The sequence below is a fragment of the Ceratotherium simum genome, chromosome 34 (assembly GCF_057802395.1).
Source record: "Ceratotherium simum simum isolate JZ-2026a chromosome 34, ASM5780239v1, whole genome shotgun sequence".
Lineage (NCBI taxonomy): Eukaryota > Metazoa > Chordata > Mammalia > Perissodactyla > Rhinocerotidae > Ceratotherium > Ceratotherium simum.
In genome coordinates, this window is record NC_141933.1 from 31,564,773 (window position 1) to 31,575,623 (window position 10,851).

At 42.6% G+C, this 10,851-nt stretch overlaps 1 pseudogene; it reads right to left on the reverse strand.

Annotated features, from left to right (window-relative positions):
• Window positions 1-5,176: 5,176 nt before the first annotated feature.
• On the reverse strand, window positions 5,177-6,247 carry LOC101392384 (thyroid transcription factor 1-associated protein 26 pseudogene; annotated as a pseudogene).
• Between the last annotated feature and the right edge of the window lie 4,604 nt (window positions 6,248-10,851).

Below are 10,851 nucleotides of genomic sequence, written 5' to 3' on the forward strand. Positions count from 1 at the left end.
TGTGTGTGTGTGTGTGTGAAAGAGAGAGATTTATAATGGATCATATAGAATATATAATTTTGTGTCCTGCTTTTTTTTTAATTTTCAAAACATTTTATTTCACCTGAATTTCATATGGTACAAAAGCACTACATGCTTGAACCTGTCACCCAACTAGAAGGTTCTTTCCATTCTTCAGACCTACCTTCCTTCAGAGGAAAATAAATAAGAAACAAATCATATATGTAGAGCATAGAGTAGTCCCCTTTATCTGAGAGGAACATATTCCAAGACCCCAGTGGATGCCTGAAACCTCAAATATACTGAACCCTATATGTACCATGCTTTTTCTTATACAGGCATGTGTCACTGAACAACAATATGTTCTGAGAAATGCATCGTTAGGTGATTCCATCATTGTGCGAACATCAGAGAGTGTACTTACCCAAACCTAGATAGTATAGCCCGCTACACACCTAGGCTACACGGTATAGCCTATTGCTCCCGGGCTACAAACCTGTATAGCATGTTACTGTACTGAATACCATAAGCAATTGCGTGTATTTATGTTTAAACATATCTACACAGAAAAGGTACAGTAAAAATACAATATAAAAGATAAAAAATGGCACACCTGTACAGGGCACTCACCATGAATGGAACTTGCAGGACTGAAGTTGCTCTGGGTGAGTCAGTGAGTGAGTGGTGAGTGACTGTGAAGGCCTGGGACGTTACTGTACACTCCTGCAGACTTTATAACTCTGGACACTTAGGCTACACTAAATTCATAAAAAAATATTTTTCTTTCTTCAATAATAAGTTAATCTCAGCTTACTGTAACTTTTTAACTTTATAACCTTTTTAATTTTTTAATTGACTCTTTTGTAATAACAGCTTAAAACACAAACGCATTGCACAGCTCTACAAAAATATTTTCTTTCTTTATATCCTTATTCTATAAGCTTTTTTCTATTTTAAAAATTATTTATTTTTTTACTGTTTGAACTTTTTTGTTAAAAACTAAGACACAAACACACACATTAGCCTAGACCTACACAGGGTCAGGATCATCAATATACTGTCTTCCACCTCCGCATCTTGTCCCACTAGCACTTCAGAGGCAATAACACGCACGGAGCTGTCATCTCCTAGGATAACAGTGCCTTCTTCTGGAATACCTCCTGAGGGTCTGCCTGAGGCTCTTCTTGAGGAAGTCTCTCTCTTTTCAGAAATATGTCCTGATGGCTTGCTTGGTTTGTTTCTTTTCTTCATCATAGATTTGCTTGTAAGCAGAAAATGCACCAGGAACATTCCTGTCTATTAATGAAAACCTTTTGGTGTTGAGGTCCATGTTTTCAAACTTTTTAAGGAGCTTGTTAAGGTCTGCAAAATCTTCTGCTAAACCCTTTGTTAGCACCATCTAAATAGCTAAGATAAATAACAGCCAATGGTTAACATAGGTTAGCATTAGGGAAGCCATCTTATAGAGGTGAACCATGTTGGAATTATAAATGACCTTGATCCACAAGACACCCCCTTTCCTTGTCAGCAATGCTTTGTTTGCATGCAGCCTAGATAAGTACGCACCTGCTTGTAAGAAATATGCATGCTCTGCTATTTTCATAGCCTTGGCTTATACATAGACCTCCCCATTGCAATAAGGCGATAACTTTGTTCTTTAAGTTTTCCCAGGGGTGTAACTACCTCCGGAAAAGAGCTGTCGGGAGAGAGGGAGAATCTCCCTCTGCCCTTTTCCTTAAGGTTCTTATGGCTGGCCAAATAATTAACAAGACAGGTTAGCAGGAGAAAATAATACCAAGTTTAACAACATGTATACATGGGAGAAAGCAGGGACACTGCGTTTCTCAACACGATAGCAGAAATTCTCGTCTTAAATACCATCTTCAGCTAAAGACAGAGGAGGATGTTGGGGGTGGGGGAGGTGTCGGTTACAGGAGATTACCACCAAAGCAGTGTAAACAAGAGTAAGCTTATTATGCAGATTTAAGGCCTCACCTTCCACATTGATAAGTTTCTAGAAATGAGGTCATCCCCCCTCTTCCCAATACAGAGAGGGAGATACCTTTACAAATGGAGATTTCCCTTATAAATGTAAATGTTTGTCTGGCAACTCCTTGCAGGGCCATCCAGAGACTGTGGCCAGAGAGACAGAACTTCCGATAAGATGGGCTTGTTGGTGCCTTTTCTATTGTAACCTCTATTTTACGTTATATTACAGCCATCAGATAGAAGATCTGTTCCAGGAAGGAGTTACTATGTCCAATTCTTTAGGCAGGTAGTGAGGGAGGTCAAATGTCCCTCAGAGAAAACAATCAAGGTAAAGAGATATATTTCAGGGTGGCCAAATCTTGATCTCCCACAGAACCCTATGCTGGCATCCGTCACAGATGACAAGAGAAAGGGATGATCTGGCATCTCAAGGACCAAAACACCAGATGGTCAACATTCTGAGACTCCCCTTTTCAACCCATTTGGCCTATATAACTGCTTCAAAATTTTGTAGTTTTAAGATGGTTCTTTAGGACAGTAGTCTGCCATCTTCCCCCTTGGCTAGCAAGCTGTAATAAAAAGACCCTTTCTCTCCTACCACCTTTCCTCTTGACTGTAGGCTCGTCTTTGTGGTGAGTAGAGGATCCCTTTTAATGGTAACACTTTCACTGGGAATTTTCCTGGGAATTTTTCTTCTTCTTTTTCTTCTCCTGCAGTTTCCTTTTCTCCTGCCTCTTCTTCAGCTGTGTGTTCCTGTTCCAGGTCCAACAACTCCTCATTAGTCAATTCCTCAGGAACCACCTCTAGAAGCTCCTCGGTGTCACCCTTATCCTCACCCAGGCTAAAGTTGTTTGCCATCACAACCACAGCCTTGTTGATCTTTTGCAACCTCCTTTTCCTTGCAAAGACATTTGAAGTCATGGATGAACCTCTTAATTGTCTTCTTCCAGATGCTATTCATACTCTCCTTGGTGACATCACCCTAAGCCCAAGCAAGGTTCTTGATACATCATAGATGTTGTAATCCTTCCAGAATTGCATCAGTGTCTTCTCAGTGTCTTCCTCAGGTGCAGCAATAGCCTGGGCAAAGGTCTTCCTCAGGTAGTAGGCCTTAAAATCGGCTATAATTCTCTGATCCATTGGTTGGATTAAAGAGGTGGTGTTTGGAAAGAGAAACACTGCTTTGACGTTGAGATGAAGAGCACCAATAAAAGGAGGATATCCGGGAGCATTATCAACAATAAGCAAAATCTTGAAAGGTATGTTATTCTCCAGACAGTACTTCTTCATTTCACTGGCATAGCAATGCAGGAGGGCAGCTTGGAAGAGGAGCTTGGTCACCCATGACTTCTTATTGCTCCCGTAATATACTGGCAGGGAGTGCTTATCAACATGCTTGAAGGCCCTGGGGTTCTCACTGTGCCAGATCACAAAGGGTTTCAATTCGTAGTCTGCAACATTGCCTCCAAGCAAGACTGTTATCCTGTCCTTAAAAGCCTTGAAACCTGGCATTGACTTGGTGTCCTTATGGATGAAAGTACTTTCAGGCATCCATTTCCAGAATAGGAAGGCTTCATCCATATTGATTGTTTGCTATGGCAAGTAATCTTCCTCCACAATCAGCTTATGTAGAGTTTCCAAAAATTCTTTAGCTGCCTTCACATCAGCACTTGCAGACTCACCACTCATTTTCACAATAGGTGATGAATATGGATTCTTGAATCATTTAAACCACCCAGAGCTAGCAGTAAATACATCATCATAGTCATGTTCAGCCTTTTCTTTTAACATGGCAAACAAATTTTTTGTGCTGAGAAGCATACACTTTTGTGTCTGGTCTTCAAACAAGGTCATTAGAAGTTTCTCCGTGTCTGGTATAGGCCCTTCTCCAATTCTTGTTAGTCTCGTTACCTTCAATGAAGCAGATCCTGTAACAGCTTCCATCACGTTGTTCTTGGTCTTCAAGATCATAGCTGTGGTGGAGGGGACACGCCTGACCAGTGAGCGATACCCATTGCTGACTTTCCACCTTCGTAGTCCTTAGTCACTTTTAATTTTGTTTCCAGGTCAATCGCTCAACGTGGCCTCTTAGAGGCAACATTAGCAGTGGATGTTGTACACTTAGGGGCCACGATGAACAGAACAACGCAAGGTTAAATCAAGCACAAGAGAAAACGATGCACTCAAGAGACACAATAAACATAAAAATTGTATGAGGCTGCTGCCAGCATAACTGGGCATACCATTTTACAGTGAGCTTTTTTTTTAATAAGTAGAAAGAGTACACTCTAAAATAATGATAAAAAGTATAGTAAATACATAAACCAGTAACCTGGTCATTTATTATCATTATTAACTATTATGTACTGTACATAATTGTATGTGCTATACTTTTATATAACTGGCAGCACAGTAGGTTTGTTTTCACCAGCATCACCACAAACACATGAGCAATGTATTGCACTATGACCTTACAATGACTACCACGTCAGTAGGCAATAGGAATTTTTCAGCTCCATTATAATCTTATGAGACCACCATCGTATACGTGGTCCATCTTGACCAAAATATTGTTATGTGGCACATGACTGTACATACCTATGATAAAGTTCAATTTATAAATTAGGCACAGTAAGAGATTAACAGCAGTAAATAATAATAAAACAGAACAATTATAACAATATACTGTAACAAAAGTTACGTAGATCTTAGCAATCTGTGTACAATTTTTTTCTTTCCTTATTAAGTCAAGGACTCTCACCTATTCACTTAAGGGAGGTACTTTACAGCTTCTCTTTGGCATATCTGAATTACCAGCAGCACTACTCTTGCACTTTGGGGCCATTATTAAGTAAAATAAGGGTTACTGGAACACAAGCACTGCAATACTGCGACAGTAGATCTGATAACCAAGATGGCTACTAAGTGACTAATGGGTGGGTAGTGTATACAGCGTGGATCCACTGGACAAAGGGATGATTCATGTCCCAGGCAGGATGGAGCAGGATGGTGCAAGATTTCATCACACTACACAGAATGGTGCCCAATTTAAAATTATGAATTGTATATTTCTGGAATTTTCCATTTAATATTTTCAGATGGCGGGTAACTGAAATAGCAGGAAATGAAACTGTGGATAAAGGAGGACTACTATACAAAAGAACTCAATACACAGATAGGAGATAGTTTAACTCTTGATTAAGCACAAAATGTGTGATTTAATTTTTTTCTTGTATTTTTTAAGAAGATATTTCACTTGTAAATCCAAGTTTGGTTGACACTTTTTAGTCTTTTTGCTCAATGTCTTGAACACATCCCTTTTCTCCTTTTTGTAGAGCCTTTGAGCTTCTTCTCTCTCTTGTTTTCTCCTCTCAAATTCTTGTTTCTCAGCAGAACACTTAGCTTGTAGCTGTTTATGTTCTTCTTGTGCTTTTTTTTGTGTGTGTGTGAGGAAGATCAGCCCTGAGCTAACATCCATGCTAATCCTCCTCTTTTTGCTGAGGAAGACCGGCTCAGAGCTAACATCTATTGCCAATCCTCCTCCTTTTTTTTCCCCAAAGCCCCAGTAGACAGTTGTATGTCATGGTTGTACATCCTTCTTCTAACTGCTGTATGTGGGACATGGCCTCAGCATGGTCGGAGAAGCCGTGCTTCGGTGCGCACCCGGGATCTGAACCCGGGCCGCCAGTAGTGGAGCGTGCGCACCCAACCACTAAGCTACGGGGCCGGCCCTCTTCTTGTGCTTTTTGACTTGATATTTTCTTTTCATTTTCTTTGGAATAGTAATGGAGTTTACTCTTTGTTTCATTGTTCTCCTGGCTGAGGCTGGTCAATGCTACGCTGTTCTCCATACAAAGCCTGGTCTGTGCTATATTGGTCTTCCAGCAAAGGCCAATCAACTTACTCTTCTAACGAAGGCTGGTCAACTTTTCTAAGTTGCTTCCTGAGTCTTTTCTCTTTAGGTAATTGGAGATATTTCAGATGATCAGGTATTTCTCTGTGAACTGAGATTCCTATGAGGTTTGAACCTTCTTTTCCCTCTATAGCAATTTCTTGTAATTTTGCTGAATCTTTAATTTTCTTCAAAATACAAAGCCTTGTCCCTCGCAAACACTTCCCACAAAGGCATGCAGATGGTTAGGTTACCAAGTCCTTTGTTTCACATTCTTATTCTTGAATCCAACTGGAGAAACCCTTCGCCACACATCCCAAAGCTCCCTGCCTGCCCCCTTCCTGCCAGCCTCACTGGCACCATGGCACACCAACTGTGTCCTGTGTCCTGCTTTTTTCACTTAACATTGTAGGATAAAATTTTCCCCAAGTCATTAAACACTCTTCCAAAATGTGATTTTTCCCCCCATGGCTGTACAATTTGCAATCAAGTGACTGTATATTTATTTACACATTCTCTTACTGGGAACACTTAAATTTTTTTCTAGTATGAACAACAGTATAGTGAACATCCTTCCTCTGTATTTGTCTTTATTTCCATAGGATCTAGAAGTAATTTTTGGTTCAAATCACATGAACATTTGAAGTCCCTTGTGACATATTGTCAATTGTTTTTGTAAACTTGAGCCAATTTACACTCTCACCAGCACCAAGAGTGTGGACTGGAAATAAAATTTTAGAGATAGGTAAGTAGTTGGACTCTAGATGCCCATAAATTGAATATTTTATTGGATTCTTCAGAATGGACAATGCCACTCATGTTATATTCAGCCATCACCACCACCCATGGGATTCGTTCCACCTGTTGAGTGTCTACCATGCCCTAGGCTCTCTGCATGCCAGGCTCTGGAAGCAGAGCAGGGAAGGAGATGGGTGCAGGCAAAAAACCAGGCAACATCACCATGTGAAAAGTGCTCCGGCTCTGAGAGGAGAAGTACAGCTGCTGTGGTAGTACCTAAAAAGGTCACCTAACCGGAACTTGAGAGGTCATGGAGACTTCATCAAGAAATAATGGACAAGTGAATCTTGAAGGATGAATAGGTGTTAGGTACAGTGCCAGGAATAAGCATTATGTGATCCACCCCATTAGCACAGAAAGCTGAAATATATATACATATATATTTTTTGCTGGGAAAGATTTGCCCTGAGCTAACATCTGTTGCCAATCTTCCTCTCTCTTTTTTTTTTCTCCCCAAAGCCCCATTACGTAGTTGTATATTCTGGTTGTTGGTCCTTCTAGTTCTTCTATGTGAGCCACCACCACAGCGTGACTACTGACCGAGGAGTGGTGTGGTTCCATGCCCAGGAACTGAACCTGGGTCGCCGAAGCAGAGCACACCAAACTTTAACCACTAGGCCATCAGGGCTGTCTCTCTTCTGTTTTTTCTTAAAAGTCTGACTTCATTAATCATGGTATTATGACTTCTTGAGTAGGCCTGGGATAGCAAGCAAACATTTGCAATTGGAGTTAGGCCTTTTTCAAGTTTGCCTACGTACACTGGCCTCTATATCTGACTTGGACTGGCTGGGAATCCTGCTGCTTAGCCACTTGCTCTCCTCTCAGCTGGGCTCCTGCAAGACCTGTGCAACCAGTCATGTTGAACCACTGGGATGGCTATGCCTGGCTTGAACTTACCTTCCAGCACTCCCATCTTGGAGGTATTGTCATTGCCTCTCTTGTGTGTGCTGTCAAGTGTTGTGTTGTGCTTGACCCTGGGCTTAAGCTGGTATGCAGAACCGGGTCTGGGTTCCTAAACTCTGACAATCCAAAAAACATGACAAAAATCTCAGAGATGAATCAACACATTCAGTATGGACTGAGACTCCACAATTATGCATCTGTGAGAAATGAGTAGTTACAACATGTACATGTTGGGTGGAACCATTGGTCGTAGCTGGGGATGCTAGACTAGGAGGACCAGGACAGCTGTCTCTCTCCTCCCCTTCTTTCCTATAAACCCACATCATGGACCAGCAGGGCTTCAAGAGGCAAGATAGCACGATGCAGATAAAAGGCCCAGCCCTGGCGTCAGAGCACTTAGGTTTGAATCCCACCACGGCCACTTACAAACTGGGTGACCTCGAGCAAGTCACTTATCTCTTTAAGCTTCCATTTCTAGTTTGTAAAATGGAGATATTAACACCTGTGTTATTTATAACCTAAGCTGCTATAACAAAAAGAACCAAAAGATACAATAGTTTAAGCAAGATAAAAGCTTATTTCTCTCACATGAAACATCTCAGACCTAGACGGCACAGGGCTGGTCAGGCAGCTCTGCCATCCTCAATACGAGGCTTCAATCTCTGAGCCCAAGGTGGCTGCTCCAGCTCACACAATCACAACTGCATGCCAGCCAGTGGGAAGAGGGACAGAGGAGCAAACGGAGCATATGCTTGTTCCTGCTGAGGGCACAACCTGGAAACGGCACACTTCATTTCTGCTCACATTCCCTTGGTGAGAATTTAGTCACATGGCCATGCCCAGCTGTACAGGAAGCTGGGAAACACAGTCACTGTCTGGGTGACCGTGTGCTTGGTGAAACTCAGGCACTCTATGATAAAAGAAGAAAGGGATAACGGATGTGGGTGGTCCACCAGCGGCACACCGAGCTCCTAGGCTTGTTGAGAGGATCAAGAGAGGCGTCGTGCACAGCAAGAGTTAGTGGCCAAGCCCCACACGGCCCTTTGATGGGCTGCGACAGCTGTGAGGAAATACAGCGAACTCCGCATAGGATATTACATTATAGCCACCCTTGTAGGGAGTGCACCCCTGTAGGGAGACCCCCTCTGGCCACTCAAGTATGACTCCGAGGCCACATTGTGATGAACAAGGACCACTGCCCTAAACCAAACCTTCCTGTTCCACACAACCATCCTTTCAACATATTTTTTAAATTCATTTAACAAACTTTTATATCACTCCTACTGTCCCAGACTCACCTCTAAAGGGAGTTTCCAATATTAACCCATCTGATCCTTCTAACAACCCTGTAAGGTATGAACTGTAATTATCCTCACTCTACATATGAAGACACTGAGGTACAGAAAGGTTAAGTGACCTCCCAAAGTCACACAGCTGGTTGGTGATGCGGCCAGGACTCAACCAGGCTCCAGAGGTCACCTCTCAGCTTCGACATGGTTCTACCTGCAACAAAGGGGGCAGGCATGCAGGAAGATCTGGGTCCCACGTTCTTAGAGTACTGCTACTGCACGCACCACGTCCTGCCCACCTGCAGACCTGGCTTTCTGGAGGCACACTGATGTAAACCAACGGTGAACCCCGTGTTTTATGCCCACATAATTAAGAAAGACCACAGGAAAATGACATTCCAGACTGTCTTTGCAAGGAAGAATAGAAAGAGGTTATGGATTTGTGATACAAGAGTGTTGCAGGCCTAGAGAGCCACGCGGGATTGAGGGCATTCAAAGGAGGTGATAAGAGTGCCAGAGAAGAGGCAGCGAGGATGAAGGGGGAGGAAGATCCTGAGCCGTTTCTCCATCCTGACCGCAAAGAGCAGCTAGAGCCTCGGACTTTTAAGATAATAGGATTAATTTTCTCTGGGAAAACATGTCCACTAAAAGACTTGGTTTCTACCAGGCAAGAGGGTCCGTTGACCTGTATCATCACTTCTGTGAAACCCCTGCTCCCAGATACGTGGACATAGACAGATTCGATTCTGAGACATTGTGACACGAAGCGAAGTTCTCCCTATGGTGCCAAGTGTCCAGAGCAACTGCCTCATGCAATCTGAAGACAAAGGTCTATTTCTTTCTTAAAATACGAAATCTTAAGAATACAACGTACAACATATGCATTATATGTCTATTATCTAGCTTACTTTCTGCCAGAAGTTGTTCAAATTTTGCCCCATTTATCCCTCCTAGCCTTCACTTTCCTCCCTTACCATATCTTTCTCTTATTATTCTGCTTAACAAACACTAGCTTAATTCTCCAGAAACTTGCACTGGGTTGACTTCTTTCCCAGTCCCATCCCACCTAATATCCTAAGCACCAGTGAGTAACAATCACTGTCAGCTCTCTCCTCCTATCCTCTGACACGTGAAACAACTTCCTTGGTGGATAAATTATAGGAGATTCACTCAGGATTTGTAATGGGTCCAGTCCTTTCACTGAATGCCCTTTTAACCTCTGCCTCCTCAAAGTACAAAAGCCACATTGCCCAGTGTGTGGGCCTGTGGGTTGCCCTATTACCTTCTCAGGAAGGCCTTCCCTGATCCCTTCATTTGATGTTCTAGCCTCCTCCAGCATTCCCCATCACACCGTCCCTGCTTTGTATTTTCTCCATGACACTTACCTTCTAACATATTATATACTGGAGTTAAATTGTTTATTGTATATTTCACCCCACCTAAATAGATCCTCCAAGAGGACGGTGGGTTTTTGTTTTTTCTGCTTATCTTTGGTACCTGGAAGTTTTCTAGCACTCAGCAAGTGTTCGACCAACATTTGACTAAATGGATGAAGAAGCAAATGAATTACTGGGTGAGCTAACACCAGGATAAACCGTATGACAAATAGTGGACAGCTGCTCCAGCTATTGAGGAAGTACAGCGACCTCTGTGTTGAGTATATTATATCACAGCCACCCCTGTAGAATGTGCTGAGTGAAGAGACTGCCTCTGGCCACTGCAAGTGTTTGTCTTAAAGGATTTGATAAGATCCTGTGCTCAAGAGCATTTTGTTGTTAGTGCCATCAATTTGATTCCCACTCCTAGCAACTCTGTGGACAGCAGATCTGGGCCCTGCCCGGTCCTTTTGCACCATCCTCTGACCTTCCAGTGCTATATCAGATTCATAGGGTTTTCGCGGCCAAGTTTTTCAGAAGTGGGTGGCCAGGTCCTTCTTCCTAGTCTGTCTAGTCTGGAAGCTCTGCTGAAACCTTTTCACCA